At 40.0% G+C, this 21,193-nt stretch overlaps 1 protein-coding gene across 3 annotated transcripts in view; it reads left to right on the top strand.

Moving 5' to 3' along the window:
• Positions 1-233: 233 nt before the first annotated feature.
• The window catches only part of otud7a (OTU deubiquitinase 7A), a 42,893-nt gene continuing 21,933 nt past the window's right edge, over positions 234-21,193 (top strand). For 2 of the 3 annotated variants that reach the window (XM_037767317.1, XM_037767315.1), the window contains exons 1-2: positions 234-389; positions 17,974-18,103. The gene's annotated coding sequence lies outside the window, so the exon portion shown is untranslated. Of the gene's footprint in view, positions 390-14,196; positions 14,318-17,973; positions 18,104-21,193 lie in introns of those variants that run through there. The other variant, XM_037767318.1, reaches the window with a different exon arrangement.

The following is a 21,193-nucleotide window of genomic DNA, read 5'->3' on the forward strand; positions in this document are numbered from 1 at the left end:
TTAAAACTCAGTGAACTCAGTCAACATGAGCATTTTGTTTTCTTTTACAATATGTTAATATAACTGCTGAAGCCATTATATATATATGCCTGCCTGATAAATAAAAAGCAATCCAGTTGAAGTGATGTCACAGCGGCCTCTCGCGGCTCATTACCGGATGCGTGTATCCATCCGAGGGCGTGTGCGTCTCCACCGGCTGACGTCACCGCGTCAGCGCCAGTCGGAGGAGGCGTGGCTTTGTTCTGCTGCAGCGGAGAAATATGACATGGGGATGAGCGAGAGAGAGAGAGAGGAGAGAGTGAGACACAGCACTGATAGGAATTAACGGTTCGTCAGAGGTCTGGACTGAAAAAACCTGAGGATGGAGAGTAATGACTGAAAACAGCACGGTAAGACACAGACCTGTTTCTGTTTTATTCTCCAAATAAGGCCGATCCAATGGCTCATTTATGACACACAGTGTGATACAGTGCACACACAATAGGCTACCTACCACTGCAGACAGGTGCACCTTGCCTTTATGCGAGTACGTGCTGTGATGCATTCAACTTCAGCTTCCGTGCAAATACCTTTTTTTATTATTATTTTAGGTCGAAGGCAAATATGCATCGAGGCCAAAAATCTCATCGGATGAGACGTCTGAGAGTTGAATGCTGTAAACATGGATGTCTCCAATCTGTATGCTTAGTCACAGACCTTTGTGATGTAGGAAACATACAGTATGCTATGTAATATATATAAATCTAAGACAGCTGGGTATATTATGTGGTGTGATATTATAGCTTATTGAAGGCTTCTTCTTTTTTTTTTTTTTTTTTTTTTACAGACATGGAATATTAATCATCACAGTGTATTTTGGGCCAGATGGCTTAACATATAACAGCATACATAACAGCTATATGTTTCATATAGTAAATCACAGCACTCTCACTCAACCTTACAATAACTGCAAAATACCACAGCAATGGTTTTATTCTGGTGCCCATATATAGGTTTCTTTTATTGTTGGCCTGGTTCACAATATCTACCAACTACGCCTGCCTGTAAAGATGGTGAGGCCACTAATTCAGTGGTATATGGTATTTTTAAAACCATATTCATGTCCCCCCTGACAAAGACCTACATAATAAAACCTTTAATCTGTCATCTGAATATCAGATTATATTTGAGCTGGGTACATTATGATATTAACTCTCCCATTGGTTAGTGGAAAGATGATGATTTACATTAAAATCAACTTGTTTGTCTGTCTTATTACAACCTATTCTGGCCACCTATTAACCCTATCCGAACGCTTCACTTGGACATGCAGAGACGGGCAGCCGACAGCAGTCGAGTCTGATTTTGGAGACAGCTTGAATAGACGGGGCAGCCAGAGATACAAAGCAGGGCCCGGTAGCTGCCAGGCCAAGCCAGGCCATGCCAGCTCCACAGAGGGCTTCAGTGCAGCAGGGCACTGGGGAGAGGGCGCTTGGCACCTGATCAGTTACCACAGTGAATTCTGTTCCTGTCACTGGCATTTAGCTACAGAAAAGCAGAGCAGAGATGACGGTTGTTGTTGAACCCAGTTGGGCTTTCATGTCACTGTGGCAGTGCCGCTTTATCAAAGTGCTTCTCGGCTGATACAAAATGACATTCCTTTGCAAACATCTGTGCCAGTTGCCCACTACAAAAACCCAAGAAGAAAATGATGCAAAACAAAATCAATGGTTGCATTATTAGAATAACACTTTGAGTTTACATTTATATTTGCACCACACGACCCCAGGTGTGTTTTTCCACCAGTATCATTAGAATCTAAATCATCTTGTGGACCCTGAAAAGCACCTGCAAAAAGGGGTCTTAAATCTCCTGTTTCCTTTCAAAAGAATTCCATGTCTCCATCCCCCAAAGTTTAGTCCTTCAGAGGACATGAAATGAGTCAAGTGGCCATGGTAATCATGGCCCAATCACTGCACGGCTTTGAAGTGGGCCCTGTTCTTCAGACATTTCTACAGGTGGGATAGCAACGTTAAGTGTTCTGTCTGCAGGCGGAGGGAGGTCATCTAGAGGCCATGGAGGCCGGCACAGGGGCTCCTCTCACACATCAAAATATAGGGGAGGGTCGACCTTTCCGGGGTCGCTGCACTGTGGTCATACGTCAGTCCGTACACTGGCCTTCATGATAGCTTTGGGAATGTGTTTGTGAATATGTGGCCACATGAAATATATCTCCAAATTACACACAAATTAAGTTGTAAGCCATAAAGCTGTAATAAATCCTTACGCCGGTATTCCCTTCCATGCTGTGGTATACAGGCTTCAACCACAGAAGTGTTGTAATAAGTTTACTGCTGCAGAAACCATTTAAACAGGATTTATGGACGTTTTTTATAGTGAATTTAGATTTGACAGTGTTTGCAAGGTCAGAGCTCGTGTTTTACGTTTGTTTGTATTTAATGCCTGAATCATTGAAGAGATCCTACATGGCTTGTAACCATTCAGTCTGAAGGGACATATAGGTTTCTGATGGATGTTTGGATGCCTAGACGTTAGTCTGTTGTCATCTTTGTAAGTTATTGGAGCCAGAAGAACCATGTCCTAATGAACACTTTTTTTTAATCAACCGACTCTCGTGAAAGAAAGTGACATTAGTTATTAAGGCATAATCTTCGTTTGAACAAAATATATTTATTTCCTTACATCCTACAATCCTGAAGCTAACACCTAACAGGCATTAGTAATGTACCTTTAATGTAATGCACATTGGCTTGAGAATGCAATCATAATGGCTGCTGTTTGATTGAGTACCTGTTTAACACACAAGTCACAAAATAAATGCTATAAATAAATGATTTATCTTACATTTTATCAAATATTATGCTGCTTTAAGAAGATGATGCCTCACAATAGAGCTACATGACGTGTGAATTTCACTTTTTTGATTGCAATATAAGAGAAATGTCTATTATGATAATTATCACGATGCACTGCCCCAGAAGACACCATAGAGCGTATGGCTATTATAGTGTAACAGAGATAGTGACTGTTGAAATTCCAGTTAAAGTTTTGCAATAGATGATGTTTCTGTGTATTTTTATGACAACCAAAGGTTGGTGTTTTGAGTTGAGTTGGCATATAAACTTTTTGTACAGTTGTCTCACACATTGTCTGAGATTGAACCGTCATCAGTAGGGAGACGGTGTTCAAGACTGAGTGACACCCTCAGACAGAAAGAGGTTGTGGGCTGCAATTTTGAAGCCTCGGGTTCGGCATTTTGGCCATTGCCATCTTGGTATTTTGCAACCAGAAGAAGTGACACGAGAGGGTGGAGCTAAGTACAACCGAACGCTGAATAAGACATTTTTAGGCGACCAAAATGTTATAATTAATTTCATGAACTGAAAACACTGTGAAAGGGTTAAAGTTGTAAGACGAAAACACGGACAACTCCCAGACTGGACAACGTCGTGGTAGCGACCTGTCAATCACAAGGTAGCCACGCCCTGAAGCATACTTTATGGTCTATTTGACTCTAAATGGAACCATAATTTACTAAATGAACATCATGCTGTATTGAAGAAGACTTGAAACTAGTGATTGAGACCCTAAATTCATGTTTACAATGTTTACTGAGGTAATAAATCAAGTGAGAAGTAGGCTCATTTTCTCACAGACTTCTATACAATCAGACATCTTTTTGTAACCAGAGGAGTCGCCCCCTGCTGGCTATTAGAAAGAATGCAAGTTTAAGGCACTTCCTCATTGGCTTCACTTTTCAGACCTGGAGGTATATTTATATTTTTTTTCAGTCTTTATCCAAACGTGACGCAGCAACGCAGCAACGCAGCAACAGGAGTTGGATGTTATGTTTTGCCAAGAAGATATCCTCTGTGACGGACTAATAGCTTGTGTATGCGTGCGTGCACACATGTGTGTCTGCACCCCCTGCACCTGATTGTATTTGTGTTGCTTCACTTGTCTGGTGCTGAGTCTGGGAGCAGGTCTGGCTGCTGGAGACGTCTGCCATTGTAGCCTTCTCCCCACTAAGGCCCAGTGGGCACAGCCACATCCCATGTCCTGCCTCGCATCAGCAAGGGAGCAGTTTCTAAATCAAACAGAACGCTGTTGCACAGGATACCCTTGGTGACTCAATTTAGATTCACGCAGGCCCAAAGCGTAGGTCATTTTCATTCATTCAGAAAAAGAGGTCAGGCCTCTGCGAAACCCAGCTGCATTTGTTGGAAACTCAGTATATCTCCATTTTGCCTCACAGTTTATTTCCGTTGAAGGAGATATTAAAAGGGAAACGCAGGTTAGACGCCACCCTGAGAAAAGAGGAGTAGTGGCGCTCTCGTTCAGCTTGCTTTCTAGAGTACGTCATTCATTTCCTTAAGTAGGCTAGAGAGAAAAACAAATGCTCTGCTGTCTGTCACTGTCACTGCCCATTCTTTCATCTTTACTCCATAAGATACAGCACGTCTCATCAGATGTTCAACAGGACCCATTCATGGATCATTGGGGAGTAAATCTGCCCTTTCTCAACTATTGTCATATTTCGCCCATCTTCGTTGGACAAAGAGCAGATCTGAGATAACTCAATAAGGTCAAGAAGTATAGTAACCTATATTTTTGTACACTATATTTATCTTATGAAGATTTGCAGGGAACTTATTCAGACGTCGCCCTTTATTAACAGTCATACAGCACATACTGTACATTCAGAGATGAATTCATTTCACCAGAATATGTGGTGGAGGTTTGCTCCGATTATTTACCCTGCAGCGTCTTTCCTCCCACCGCTTGTTGTATGCCTCTCCCACACACTCTCATAAGCTTAATGGCCATCCACCCACCTACATACTTTCTTTGGGGTCTGCACCCCGAGTGAGGTCACTTGACATATAGATTGGGTTATTGGAAAGTTTTGAGAAAGATTGACTGATTATTTGTTGTAAAAATAAATCAGATATGTTTGAAGTATTCATATACACTACACACATATACAATGCTATCATTCATAGTTATGCAATCTATTTGCATCCCATGATGCTTTTGGATTACGGATAAACTACTAGCACGATTTTCATGCAACTTGGTAAAAGGGTGTAGCATGTGCCAATGAAGAAACCATTAAATTGTGGAGCGAATCCAAATTTTGACATTATTCTCATAGTTTTGGAAATACAGTATATCCACACATATACACCAATCAGCCATAACATTATGACCACCTGCCTAATATTGAGTAGGTCCCCCTTTTGCCGCCCAAACAGCCCTGACCCATCGAGGCATGGACTCCACTAGATCTCTGAAGGTATGCTGTGGTATCTGGCACCAAACCGTCAGTAGCAGATCCTTCAAGTCCTGTAAGTTGCGAGGTGGGGCCTCCATGGATCGGACTTGTTTGTCCAGCACATCCCACAGATGCTCGATTGGATTGAGATCTGGAGAATTTGGAGGCCAAGTCAACACCTCGAACTCGTTGCCATCCACATGATGTAAAAGAAAACGGGATTCATCAGACCAGGCCACCTTCCATTGCTGCGTGGTCCAGTTCTGATGCTCACGTGCCCATTGTAGGCGCTTTTAGCGGTGGATACGGGTCAGCATGGGCACCCTGACCGGTCTGCGGCTATGCAGTTCCATACGCAACAAACTGCGATGCACTGTGTGTTCTGACACTTTTCTATCGGAACCACCATTACCTTTTTCAGCAATTTGAGCTGCAGTGGCTCTACTATTGGGTCAGACAACACAGGCCAGCCTTCGCTCCCCATGTCCATCAATAAGCCTTGGCCGGACATGACCCTGTCACCGGTTCACCGGAAGGAAGGTGATCCTTCCTTGGACCACTTTTGGTAGCACCTGACCACTGCAGACCGGGAACATCCCACAAGAGCTGCAGTTTTGGAGATGCTCTGACCCAGTCGTCTAGCCATCACAATTTGACCCCCGTCAAAGTCTCTCACATCCTTATGATTACCCATTTTTTCTGCTTCCAACACATCAACTTTAAGGACAAAATGTTCACTTGCTGCCTAATATATCCCCCCCACTGCCAGGTGCCATTGTAACGAGATAATCCATGTTATCCACTTCCCCTGTCAGTGGTCATAATGTTATGGCTGATCAGTGTATAGCGGTTGTACTTGCAGATTTGCATATGAAGACTGGACTATTGGCTTTGGTGGAGGTCTGTACTCTCCGAGTGACCTTCTAGTTACAGAATGTAATTAAATGGATATTGCTGGAAGATTTCCGACTATTAATAGTATCAAAAACGGGGTTGATTTCATGAAAATGAACACTGCAATCATGTAACCAGTTCTACAACTAAATAATGACTTAATGGTTAATATCATATTAATGACATTAATTTATTCTAAACAAATATCTAGCAAATAAACAAAAAGATACTTACTCTGTATTACACAGATTATTGCAGCTGAATGCATCTGAAATTGTAAAATGATCAATAGGCCAAATCAAAAAGAGGTTAAATTTTTTTTTGGCTAGCTCATAAAGCCCCTGAGGTAACAAACTTAAATTTCCTTTGTTTGTTATTCAACATTACATGTTGAATAACAAAAATCCTTCTCAAAATGAATCAGAACATAGGCTGTACCGGATCAGTAAATCACTCTAAAGCACTTTTTAGTGAAAACCTTTTGAACTATAAAAGGGAAACATCATTTTGTTTTGCATCATCAGTCACTACAACATAATAAATGTCAGTTACTGATACTGGTCTGAGTATGACACATTTTTCCTCCGCAATGCACCCACACCCACTGAATGCCCTCTCTGTGGGTGCACTTGAGGCCAGTTTGGCGAACACAGATCAGACAAAGTTACTAAGTCCAACATTTTTTTGGAGGGCAACATAAAAGTTTATATCAAAGATGTTGTGATTTTGTGGAGCAGGCTTGATGTCTTTTGCTTCTTTTGGGGGCTCAAAGTGCATCTCGCTCCTGAGTAATTGGAGTAAATGACACATGCATCAGATTCATGGTATCTTTTGCAGCTTATATTAACTGTTGACTTTTGCTTTGGTCAAGTATCCTCGTCAGGCACAGTTTGGGTGTCGGATAAAATTGGCTGTTGCAGTTAGCATCAGTTCCACGTGGATAGCTAATCGTTGTTCCTTTAGCCAAACTGACCACAGTAAAGTGCCGGAAGCACTAGGGGCCCTGCGATTGAATTCAGGGTCATATGTAGCTTCCTTCAACAGGTTTACAAATGTCCGACCACAAAGTAAGAAGTGCATTCAGTCCTGTTCTTCTGCCTGGTAAAAGTATGTTAATATTGTAGCACAGTGCTCAGATAATCATTTGGATTCCAGTCTGTCTGTTTGAGCAAAGTTGTATTTACTGGCTACCTCTGATGAGAATACACAGGCCGTGGTTAGATTGAAATTATATGTGTTGTAGCTCAGATTCTTGAATACTCACAATATTTTGTTGTTATTTTGTGGCAGCAGCAAAGACTGTTTTTTCCATCAAAGAGGGATGAGTCGATTCCAAATTCAGACATCATTGTTGCCATCAACTTGTTCAACTCAAGCTACTTTTATAATAAGCAAGAAAGGTTTCTAACCTTTTGTCTAAATGCACCACTGTGCAACTGGGTATGTTTAATAAACCCAGTCGCAGTGTCATAAGGCCAATTCAATGCATTTTGAAATTGTTTCCTTAGGCATTCCTTTTCAGAGGAAATGCAAATAGATTTCCCCCTTTAGACAGTACACATGGATGTCTTCCAAAACGTGAGGAAAACTATAGTATGTAATGATTCATTGACATTGTAGCCTACATAAAACAAAGAAACAAAGAGGCTGAAAGGGACTCCTCTGATCTGTGATTCCAGCCTACCACTGGAGTGATCAAATCACAAATATTCGTTTCAGTTAGGAAAATGTATGGCAGAAGAAGTGGTATGACAGAGTGAATTCAAGCAATGCTTTCGAGCATGTATTTCTTTGTGGTTTAATTCGATGGATGCACACAACAGTTTTAACAAAGGCAGTAACACCCGTATTGGAATTTAATTGGCCTCAATACTGGAATTCAGAAACTGAATAGCATCTTCATGAACTACACAGGAGAACGTATCACTGTGAGTGGCCTATTTAAGAGTACAAAAACTATAATCATTACTTTACCTTTAAGTGACTGCACCCACATACAAATTGCACCACATGTGTTGGTATCCTTAAGACCTGCCTTAACCCTATGCTATGTAGGCCATAATGGGTCTAAGTACTTTGCTAAAGGACACCCCGAAAGCATGTTGCTGACTGAAGTAGAGCTGCAACTAACGATTATTTTCATTGTTGATCAATCTGTTGATTACTTTCTCAATTAATCAATTAGTTGTTCGGTTTGTAAAATGTCAAAAAATTGTGGAAAATATCGATCAGTGTTTCTCAAAGCCCAAGATGACGTCCTCAAATGTCTTGTTTTGTCCACAACTCAAAGATATTCAGTTTACTGTCATAGAGGAGTAAAGAAACCAGAAAATATTCACATTTAAGAAGCTGCAATCAGAGAATTTAGATTTATTTTTCTTAAAAAAAATACTCAAACGGATTAATCGATTATTAAAATAGTTGGCAATTAATTTAATAGTAGACTAATCGATTCATTATTACTGAAGGAAGAGCTATACCCATTCAGTATTTGTGGTAATTGGTAACTAGTACTAAAGTGAAAGACCACCACAGCATTCTTGTGGTCGAGCCACTTTCTTTTTCTTCAGGAACCTGCTGGTTTATGGGTTTTCATGTCTTTTTCTTCAGATACTAAATTAAGAACAAGGTTGTGTGATATTGCCCTCTCCACCTACTCGAGTGTACCCACACACTCAGTCAATCCAACGCTGTACAGTACAGGTATTGTCAGAGGTAGAGAGATATAACAGGTGTCAAAACAGTCTCTTCTAGCATTTCCTTTCTTATTGGATCTGTGGAGAGATAATGAAACTCTTATATTTGGGGGTTGTTGTAGGGCATCGTAGCCGCCCTGTGATTGAAACAGCTGAATACAATTACTGCAGCTCCCTTCATATCTCTACATCTCAGATGCTTGTTTAAAAAAAAGCTACAGCTATAAGTGATCCAGCCAACCTGGCATTGTGCTCTGCTTTGCTATAAATGCTGTTTTACTGTTTTTTTTCTTCAAGGCAGCAAAATGAAATAATCAGGTTGACAAGAGAACATAAAGTACTGTATAGCTGCTTAGCTACTATATGTGGCTGTGTGTGTGTGTGTGTGTGTGTGTGTGCGTGCGTTTGTGCGTGCGTGTGTGTTTAATGTCTGACATAGAAAATGTGGATTCAGAGGAGACATCATTATAACCTACTGTATACATCCTTTGGGCTTAGATGTGAAAATCTACATGTGCAGTAACCGCACACCCCTAATTATCACTGACCTGCAGGTGATGACACAGATCTCTACAGACAGAGCCTATAAATCTACTTCATATCATACAGATACATGTAGGTCTTTGAGCTGGCGAGGACGCTGGAAGCAAGCAAAAGATTCAGTGTGTTCAACACTTGAGAGGACACCCTCCCTCAGCACAAACTCAAATAGGAAACACCAGCTGGCTTCAGCTAGTTGGTCTGTTTACCTCACGTGGGATTAGAAGATAAGTATTCAGATAGCAAGCAGTTCTTTATGTCTCTTCTGCATTTGCAACGTCGTAGCTTCCATGCCTCGAAACCCACTTTTCATCCATGTCATTAAATACACCTGACACTGGCTGCTAAGTGTGTAATTTATATCCTTTGGCATCCTCTTCAAATCAACAGAAAGACAGGAACGTTCTTCTTTGGTGAGGTTTGGTCTGTAGTCACAGCTGTCTGCTTGTGGCATTCTGTCAAAAAGGGCCCAGTCGGGAAAAGAGGTATTGGCGCGCTGTGGTAGGGGGGCTGGAGGGACTGACATTTTAAGGGGTTACGATCTTGTTCTGTGCCCCTCAGCAACCAGCTCTTTGTTTGGGTGCACGCTGCCGCACAAACAGCTGAGCTGCAGCTCTAAAGGTTTGACTTGACTATAAGGTCAGACAGAGGAATTGTCATTTGCTTTGCTACATGGATTTATTGCTTGTAGTGTAAATAGTGAATGTTGCTTTTAGGAAATATGATCCTGTCGTTTTTTGTGTATCATTTTGATGGCAAATTCATACCCCGAGCTTCTGAACCTTCTTACAAAAACTGAAAGGTTTTCTAGGAACACTCCTGTCCCTCGGGTGTATGCAGCTGTCCACTGCAGCATTAATTGAAATTGTCCTCAAATATTAATGCAACGATGCATTTAGCGCGAATTGACAACAACTCTCCCCCTCCATATGCTGTGCTGGCAGTGTGCAGCGCAGCAATGAGATGCAAAGTGACATTATTGCTTCCAGCAGCATCTTTCTCGCAGCACGCTGCACAGACGTCTGGCTTTTTCTTTAAGTTTAGAGAAGGATTAAGAAAGAAAGTTTTTTGTGCATGGCTTGATTACAGACTCTACGTCTAGAGGTCAGGACTTTGGAGTGTTGCACTCTCTTTCTGCCTTGTGTCAAGGGGTGATTAGCGTTTGTCCCTCCACCTTCTTGGCTTTCTCGCTGTTGGTCTCTCCGTCTCCTTGCCTCTGGAAGCGGCGGAGTCTCAGCCCAGCAGTCGATTTCTCAAGGTGTCAGGGTGCTCTGAGGTCACGGCAAATAAATGCCGTCTGCGGGTCCTGAAGGCAGGGGAAGTCCCACTAGTGAATAGAGCATAATGGAGGCATAAGGAGGGACTCGGCACTCTCCCAGGTGGTGACTGGAGAGAGAGACAGACGTAGATGGAGCTCTCGAAAATCAAAAAATGGCCTAACTTGATGAGCTGGTGCAGGGTGAAGAGCCCTCGTCCCAGGCACTGATTGAAACACGTCATACAGTCCACAGGCCCGCCTGTAATATCGTCTAGATGGCGCCGTGTAAGCATGTACATGCACACGTTTGCTGCCCTGAGCATTGGTGAGGCACATACACAATCGCCACAAATACAAGCTTGCCATTGTGGCTGCAGCAGCAGGAGGAGGAGGAAGAGGAGGAGGAGGAGGGACAGAGATTGGGGCTGACTGACTGATATGAAGGCTGAATAGCAAGTGGTGCTTCCAGTCTGCATTGAAATTCACTGATTGAATCTTGTGCTCTCAAGCAAGGACTTTGAAATAGTGGAAGTGCTTAGTTTGTAGTTTGGCGAGACATTATAATATCCTATTACATGAATTTTCCATGCCACTTGAGTGTGCTGTGTTATGAAGCACACTAATGGATTGCGTTGATTATTCGGTACCGATGCAAGGTGGAAATGATCTGTTTCCCCTGGAATTGTGCTCATTTGATTCCCCACCACAAGTCTAATGTAACAGTGTTTTGCAATGCTGTATTTCTGCTTTTATTCATTCAATAATAGCTATGCAACAACACCGTTTTGAAACCGGTTTTAGTGTTTCCATCTCGTAGTATATTAAATTGGCAAATAGCCATTGTTTGTTGAAAAACAGGCATTTTTTTCTTCTCTGACCATAACTGAGAGGGTGGCTTGACATTTTTCTGCGCACAGGCATGTGAATAAGTACTGGATGAGAATGAATGCCATCTTTTATTAGCTGTCTTCTGTGTTTTGGCAGCCCTTTGTGGAAGCACTTGCTCTGTTGGCTTTGAGATTGGTAAACACACCGAGGGCACAATGAGTTGCGAACATGCAACGGTTAGTGTTTTGTGCACACACACACACACACACACAAGCACATTTGCGTACTCACACACTGTCGTGCACTCCAGAGACGGGGATCATAGGGTGTTTATCTGCCAGTGTTGAAAACAGCAGTTTGAGCCTGTTGGTGCTTGGCCCTGCTAACTGCGGCTCAGCTCACACGCTGGTGATGAAGCCACAGTTGGCCCGACGGAGCCGCGTGTCCGAGCCAGAACGTAAGATTTAGTTCTCCGCCTGCCTTGAAGAATCCAAAATATTCTGTCCAGCAGAGGAGGGATCAGACTCACTTGAGGTTTGAGTTGTTTAGTTTGTGTTTAGCCAACAAGCCCACATCTTATGTCCAACCTTTCCTGGACAGGTCTCTTGCCACTATTTTGTAGATCGGGTTCTGGTTTCAGGTTTCAAAGGTCCTTTGGACTCTTTGGACTACTGCCACCTGTACTCGGAAGCATGTGTGGTGTGTGCTAGTCCTCCTCATGAAGGATGCATTGAATCAGTCACTCAGATCAACTGTCTCATTCATAAAAGTTTGATATTGTTCTATTTTACTCATTCTCTGGTCATTTTAGTTTACAACTACAAGCTGACAAACGTGCTGTTTCACTATAAAGTCTTTATTAGAGATAATGCGGCATCTGTGAGTTTTCCTTTTTTAGGATGCATCATACAGTCAGCAGAGAAATGATTATATCTGAATTAGGGCAGTCGACCGATTCAAATATTTAATCACGATTAATCGCACGATTGTCTATTGTTAATCACGATTAATCGCAAATTAATCAAACATTTTTTATCTGTTCGAAATGTACCTTAAAGGGAGATTTGAAGTAGAAGTAGTTAATACTCTTATTATAACATGCTCAAATCATAACATGGCAAACTGCAGCCCAACAGACAACAACAGCTGTCAGTGTGTCAGTGTGCTGACTTGACTATGACTTGCCCAACACTGCATGAGATTATCATAAAGTGGGCATGTCTGTAAAGGGGAGACTTGTGGGTACCCATAGAACCCATTTTCATTCACATATCTTGAGGTCAGAGGTCAAGGGACCCCTTTGAAAATGGCCATGCCATTTTTTTTCTCCCCAAAATTTAACGCAAGTTTGGAGCGTTATTTAGACACTCGACAAGCTAGTATGACATTGTTGGTACCAATGGATTCATTAGGTTTTCTAGTTTCATATGATTTCTTATAATGATAAAATCACCTAAAAATCCCAAGTTGTGTTAATGCATTAAAGAAATTAGTGATGTCAAATTTGCATTAGTGCGTTGTTATTGCGTTAACGTTGACAGCCCTAATCTGATCTATTAAAAGATTGATGTAGTCAAGATCAACCGATTGCATGAATCAGATCATATATATAGCGCAATCAAGCCAAGACATATAGGGTCAGAGGCAGACACCAGATGTTTTGCCACTGGCAGGTTCAGTAGCAGCTCGTCAATGTGTGACATCCGGCCTTTATAAGAAGGTGCAATTCATCTTCCATCATCACATTTGTGTTTTGTCATTGTGTTTTGTCATCAGGATTTGTGTTTTGTGTTCAGTCCATTTTGTTTGTTTTAAGAAGTTTATAGAGATTTACAGATATTGTTTTAGCTAACTTTTTTAATGGTTCAGTTTTCAAGTGAAATAGAGTGAGCCACAGTTCATTGTCTGATTGATTAACCACAGTACAGACCTGTCCTCTGTGATTATATACAAAACAGTGTTTTTATAAATTGTTAATTACATTGAATTCCATCATAAAAGAGAGAGAGAGAGATACCTAAGATACCATTTCTCCATTGACAGTAGCCTCAATCGACCAGAAGAGTGTATCAAATAGCAAAATATTATGACATGTTACTGCACAGCATACTATACTGTATGGGATGCATGCTCTCCTTTGGAAGCTGTGCTTTTTGGGATTGTGGAAAGCATTCTGTGAAATGGAGGAAATCAGAAGTCAAAATAGAAGCAAACCAGAAACAAGAATATAAAATATAAGACTTCTTAGAATTCATCAAACATAAATGAATGATACCTAACAGTATGTAAAGGATGGATTTATCCTTCACAGCATCAGTATTAGTATCACTTGGTGCTCTCAAGTGTACTCTGACATCTACATAAACTCACATTTGCAAAATATAATAGCTGTAAAATAAAAGCGTATTTAAGAGAATAACTGCAAATATATACACTGCTGTTAACATTAGTGTGCGTGTTTAGGATTTTGTGCCGGACCATATTCCAGTTATGGAGGAGATGCAGTGTAAAGAGTAGAGTATAAGTGTTTGCACAGTATGTTCACCTCCCACCTGCTGTGTATCTGCCTGGCATGTGGGCGATCACGGCTCACTATGGAGACAATTATCTCAGCTATAACTCATCCTATTACTGTAAAATGACTACCTATGTATCATCGTGGAAAAATAGCCTGTTGCACATTTGCATGTAAATGACAAAATAAGCTTGTGACGATGGAAAACCGATTGTGCATCACTTTTCCTGTGATCGTCTGTGCACTCTGAAGTGTTCATGGAGTAAAAGGCTCCAAAGTTTTCATTGTTGAGTTCATTGGATCCACTCACAGTAAGTCTTTTCACACTTTCTAATCAGCCAACTGGTTTCCTGGTGGCTTTAAAGTTGTGGCGTTTCAAATAGTGTTAAATGTTAAAAGGAAGTAGTGGGTGGGGAGCTATTGTACAGCGTTAGCACGGGTGGTTTCGCATTGAATTCTTATTGAGGCAGAGTCAAAAACAGCTGTGTTTGTAAGCTTTTTTTTTTTATTATTATTGTTTCACAAGTTCACAAGAGAAAAAGGTTCATTAGATTTAAACACCCTGCAGCTGAAGAATTCACACAGGTAGGTTTATCGTCTTGTGGTGTTGTAAAACATGACTGACAGTTGCTTATGATTGAAATAATACAGTGGTTATAGTTGTTAAGACACAGATACTGCATTTTAAATGTCACTTAATAAAAAAAAGCTTCTTAAATTATAAACATCAGCACCGTAGGTCTCTCAGCGGGGTTCACCCAACAGCTCCCCGGGGGGCTCATTTATAATAGTCGGTACTGCTTTTGTGCTCGCATTCAAATTATGGCTGTTATTTATTTATGAAGAAATGTATTTGAGCTTGCATGTGTAGGTGTTTCATTTATGTCATATCTGATGCTGAAGGCTAAATAATTTGATTTCATACTGTATAGCTGCAGTGTCTGTTGAGAGGACTCGGTGGACTGTCCTCCAGTGTTTGTGTGCAGGCAGATAATTAAGATTCAACTCGTGTGTCTCTGTTTTTTACTGTCTACAAACGGGCCCTTGTAAATATGGAGGGACTGCAGGCAGAATGCTGACAGGTCAGTGGACCATAGGAGGCAAAAGATACAGTGTGTGAATACAGTAAAGAGAATACACAACTTGACTCTGTTCTGTAAGAGAGCAGAAACGTCTGAGTGAAAATGAGGGGGTAGCTGGTTGCAAGGCGACACGTTTCCGCCCGTGGTCAAAAACTTCAGTGTTTGTAATTAGACCGCAAGATCAAAGATGCAGTTCGAAGAGAACATTGTGTGTCCATCTATGACTCAAATATACCAGCGTGCACACTCTGACTTATTACCAGGTGTGGAAATATACGGTGTGTACTCTCAATATTGTAATTGAGCAGCGTTTTCAAGTGCCTTTCGGTAAATTCTCCTTTTACTCATAGGTTTTTGTAATACAGAAAGCATTTTCTCTCAAGTAATAGTAGCAATAACACACTAAAAAAAAGTAGAGCTGCAATGATTAATCGATTTGTTGTCAACTATTAAATTAATCGCCAACTATTTTGATAATCGGTTTGAGTAATTTTTTAAGAAGCTTCTTACTGTAAATGTGAATATTTTCTGGTTTCTTTACTCCTCTGTGACAGTAAACTGAATATCTTTGAGTTGTGGACAAAACAAGACATTTGAGGACGTCATCTTGGGCTTTTATCACCATTTTCTGTCATTTTATAGACCAAAACAAGTAATCAATTAATCAAGAAAAAATAATCAACAGATTAATCGACAAATAAAACAATAGTAAGTTGCAGCCCTAATAAAAAGACTTAGTTATGCATTAAAAACACCACTTAAGTAAATTTACAAAGGTATTGGTGATAAAATATACTTAAAGTATAAAAAGTAAAAGTACTCATCTTTCTGCAATAGACCCTGATAGTTTTATATGATTATATTATTGTATTAGTTTAATATATAACAATGCTACATATTTTGAAAGCACATCACATACATGTAAAATCTGAATCTGAAAAGTAACAGCTGTTAGATAAATGTAATGGAGTAAAAAGTAGATGTTTCCCCCTCTGAAATGTAGTGAAGTAAATGTATAAAGTAGTATAAAATGGAAATACTCAAGTAGAGTACAAGTACTTCAGGATTGTACTTAAGTACAGTACTTGGGTAAATGTACTTTCCACCAATGAAAGAACGACAGAGAAGCTGACAGTATAGTTATTGTGACAAAATGAGGAGAATTTGAGTTCATACCGGGTGCGGCTGTAGCTCAAGTGAGTAGAGCGGGACGTCCTTTAACCGCGAGGTTGGCGGTTTGATGTACCTGTATGTATATGATAAATGTAATAAAGTTTAAAGTGGCAGAGCCATTCAGCTGTTAATTGTAAGGTTGGAGGTCTGATCCCCAACTCCTCATGCCTATGTGTCGAAGTGCCCTTGAGCAATACATTAAAATCCAAAGTCTCTATGGAGCGTCTGCCAAATGTGAGGTAATTTTAATTTTTAAACTTAGTTAAATTAGAAAAGATGATAACAACACATCACTAAATTGTAGACGTAATTTGGTCAGTGGTGCATACTCTTATGGAGGACATCCTGCATGGGTCTTTCATAATGACTGTTACCCAGACAAGCTTTCTTTTTTGAACTTCTGCTTATTTATTTTTCAACACAAGTAATCTCACTTTTACTTGAGAACAATATTAGTCAATAACTTCTGCTTGAGTGTAATATTCTTGGGTTATTTCCAGCCCTGCGTATTACATTTGTTATAGCCATGTTGGCCGATTCAGGCCAAATAATAACCAATCCATGACTTTCTAGTTCAAACTCCATATACTGTAACTATACTCATGGTTAAGAGTCAGCATCCACTGTTTTCACATATACACTACAATTTGCATGCCTTGCTGTCCTTTTAAGTGAGGAACTGCTCCGATTTCAAAGATAACACACAGGGCTATGGGTAAAGTTGCTGTGATAGGTTGCACAAATAAACATTGGGGCACATACAGTATATGAACATTTTTACAGTTCATGTAAATTATGCATGACGCTGAAGGATATTTCAGTCCCACTTAGGAAGGCTTTGACGCTAACTCCTCAGCACTTGGCAGTGTACTGCTGAAAGAGAGGAGAGAGGCGTCGGCCGCTGTGATCCACCGGGGACGGCGGCAGAATCTCCTCTGTTGTTTCCACTGTTGCTCTGTGCGGCTGCTCTCTCACTGTTTCCATGTGTGATTGTTTGTCTCCACACACTAATAACCTCATCTCTCTGCCTGCCTGTATGTCGCAGGATCATCCTGGAACACAACAGTGACCTCCTCTGCCTTTACCGCCTTTACCGGCATCAGCATGTTTGCGTTTCGTTACGTCAAAGCAAAGATCGTGAGGCTAGCGCTGCACTTTCTTTACCACGTCGGTGCTGGTGTCACATAAACACCTGCATCTCAGTGTGAGAAGCTGAAAATGTGATTACGCCTTCAGAGGGTGGGGTTTTAGAGAAAATGGTGCTGCTGCCTAAACTTCCGGCTGTTTGAGCTGTTTAAGGAAATGTTTATGAAGACTAAATGAGGCAGCTTTATAGGGATCTTACAACAGCTGACAGGTTACATATTAAAAACGTACACATTGTAAAAGTACTAGTAAGTAATTTCACATTTTATTAAAAAAATGATGCAAAATTAAGAAGTTAGTCTTTTATTTTCAGTCAATATTTTAATGTTGGCTGTTCAAGAGTGATACTCTGTCAGTTTGATGAATATTCAGTAGACCGAGTGGTTTCTAAATGACACATAATGAAAGTTGTGGGGTAATTTGAGATTTTGCATACAATGCAGTCACAGCAGGTGTGTGTCCGTCGGGTGTATTACAGCAGCTTCAAGTTGAACTCATTCAGTCAGAACTGAGGGCCATAACTTTCAGGTTTCAGGTTGATAACTTTCAATATGTGTGTGTTTCAGGGTCCTCTGCATCCCCGGTGTCTTCCTCTCCTCCTCCGCCTCTGAAGCCATGGACTAGAGCTGCGTCTGGGCCGGACAGTCCCATGGTCATCAGATGGCTTCTCAACAACCCTCAGCAAAAATACAGAAAGTAAGTGTGATAACTAACAGGAGGAAGTTGAATCACAGTCATCCACATTGTCACTGACAGCTGCTAAATATCATTAAAAGGATAACGCTAGATGTATTCAATGCTTTTCTGATCAACAACAAAACCCCATGAAAACCAACAATGAGTTGATCCTATTATTAAGTATTGCTTGTGAAGGCAAATACTGATATATTACACTGCATAATAGACCGCTATTGTTGTCCAAAAACTATTAAAAACACATAAATGAGCCACACTGCTGCACTGGGTAATGTGTTCTTTCATTATGATGGAACAGGCGCTGTAATCCTGGTCAGTACTCTGATCTTTTACTGAAGGAAAATGCTCCGTTATCGTCTTAAATTCCAGATGTTGTAATTTAAAGTACAGAAGTATTATCAGCAAAATGCACTGAAAGCAATTAAAAGTAAAAGTATTTATGTTTTTTATTTAATACAGGCAAAATACACATAACAAACACGACAATATGATGACATGACAAATAACCTCAACAAAAGAAGAAAAAGTATCCAGAGACAAAAATAATAGCAAGAGGATCTCTTCAGTAATTCAAATAATTAGATTGACAGTACCAATATAAACTGAAATATACATATGACAGGTAGAGCATATTTAATATTTCATACAGTACCACTTTTTACTAGAGCAAACGTTTTTTTTTTCCATTTCATGTTGTGTCGTTCTACATTTTGTGGTTTGTAACAATTATTTTTTTCCAAAAAGTAAAAGTATTTGTTATGGAGAAAAACGGCCCCTGTGATAGTAATACTGTTATATACATTATTATATTATATTGGATTATTGTTACGTATGCATTAAGATAATAAATGCTTTAGTTGGTCAAGCTGGAGGTAATTTGAGCAACATTAAATACTGTTGGGTTGTTTAATTTGTCACAAAGTGTCATATATTATAAGCTTATCGTATGTTTTGCATATAAAATCTTAATGAGCAAAGTAACTATAGCTGTTAAATAAATGTAGTGCATTTATAGTACAATGTTTCCCTCTAAAATATAGTTGAGCAAAAGGAAAACGTTATGTAAAATGACACTCAAGTAAAGTATTAAGTACAGTACTTGAGTAAATGCTTCGCCTTTTTCTTTTCACAAAGAAACTATAATATTGAGACATTTTTTAAAAGATTTACATTTGGTTGGAACAAGTAGGCTCGGCACTGAGAGCAGCTGAAAGTTTTAATAGAGATGAGAAAAATATAGATAAACATCAGACTCTGTTTATAGCTCACTCACTCACGCCTTCATATGTTGTAAAAGCCTGATACCGTCATGCGTGTGACAAATATGCAAGTAGTCATTATGATTAAAGGGAAGCTGGACAGTCCCAGTCTATCTTTAAGTCAGATAGAAAAACATGCATTAGGGTGTTTCTGAGTCATAACTACCTCCCACAGAGAAAGCGATCTGATCTGAATAAGGCCGCTCTTAAGGGAAAAGATGAGGTCATGACTTATAATATTCAGCTATTTCTGTGCCTCGCTCCACACCACTGGACTCAAGGTTTATTGCCCTGCAAAGCAATACTGTGATTCACATTTGATGGGCAGCCTATTATTCTGTACAGAGTGAAATGAGTGTAATGATGTGCACATATGTTGTCTCTTTGGAGGAGGTGCTGTAAATACCCAACAGACTGACTTTCTAGACTTTTGAATTTCCTGCAACTGTCCTACAATTGAAATAACTAAGCCCGCCTATAAACATGTAGCTGATAAGTGACAATAAAGAGAGAACAATCTTCTCCTCCGGCTTCGATCTGAATATGCATCAACCATACCCTCAAGATCTCTGACTAGATCAGAGACACCTGCTGACCACTCTTGTTTCCTGTGGTTTGTGCTTCTTCAATTCTTCCCACAGTACTGTAATGATGCACATGCAACACAATGCAAATGGCTGACAGTAAGTAGGTCAGCTAAACGACAGCTTAAGTGCAGCTTTGACTCATTAATAATGCATACGATAAAGACTAAAGTTGCTGGGTCTTCAACAAAGATATTTTTTCTCTCTGATACCAACAATCAAGCAGTGCTCTGTCTTTTTTTTGTTATGAGCTTTTCATTTTCATTTGATGTGATAATACTGACTGAGAGGACGTTTCTGAGCTTGTTCTGTCATGGTCAGTTAAAGATATGCCATGACGCCCTAACCTGGTACGATACCCCATTTTATTAGTATTAGTACTTGTGCCGGCGAGGTCGCTGTTTTACCAAAGAAAAACCTTATTAAACGCTGTTTAATAAGTGAAATCAGAATCAGAATCAGAAATACTTCCATTTTAGAATAAAATATATTAGGGCTGTCAAAGTTAGCACGACAACGCGTTAATGAAAATTTGCTTTAACGCCACTAATTTCTTTAACGCAATTTGCGATTTTTAGGTTGTATCTGGCTCAGTTTTAAAGCTAGAGGAGTGAAGATACTAGGAAGGAGGCTAAATAACGCTCCAAACTTACGCTGAATGTTGGCGAGGAAAAACTGTCATGGCCATTTTCAAAGGGGTCCCTTGACCTCTGACCTCAAGATATGTGAATGAAAATGGGTTCTATGCACGAGTTTCCCCTTTACAGACATGCCCACTTTACGATAATCACATGCAGTTTCAAGTCATAGTCACGTCAGCACACTGACACACTGACAGCTGTTGTTGTCTGTTGGGCTGCAGTTTGCCATGTTATGATTTGAACATATTTTTTATGCTAATTGCAGTACCTGTGAGGGTTTCCGGACAATATTTGTCATTGTTTTGTGTCGTTAATTGATTTACAATAATAAATATATACATACATTTGCATAAGGCAAGCATATTTGCCAACTCCCATGTTGATAAGAGTATTAAATACTTGACAAATCTCCTTTTAAGTAACATTTTGAACAGATAAAAAATGTTTTATTTGATTAAATTGCAATAAATCGCAATTAACTATTTTAATCAATTCACAGCATAAAATATATATAAACACAGGGAAGTTATAAGAAAAATAGAAATAAGAATAATGAAGAAATGTAAATGTGTGTACATTATCAAATATAAATGCAAAAAAATAAAT

Source organism: Sebastes umbrosus, chromosome 4, assembly GCF_015220745.1.
Source record: "Sebastes umbrosus isolate fSebUmb1 chromosome 4, fSebUmb1.pri, whole genome shotgun sequence".
Lineage (NCBI taxonomy): Eukaryota > Metazoa > Chordata > Actinopteri > Perciformes > Sebastidae > Sebastes > Sebastes umbrosus.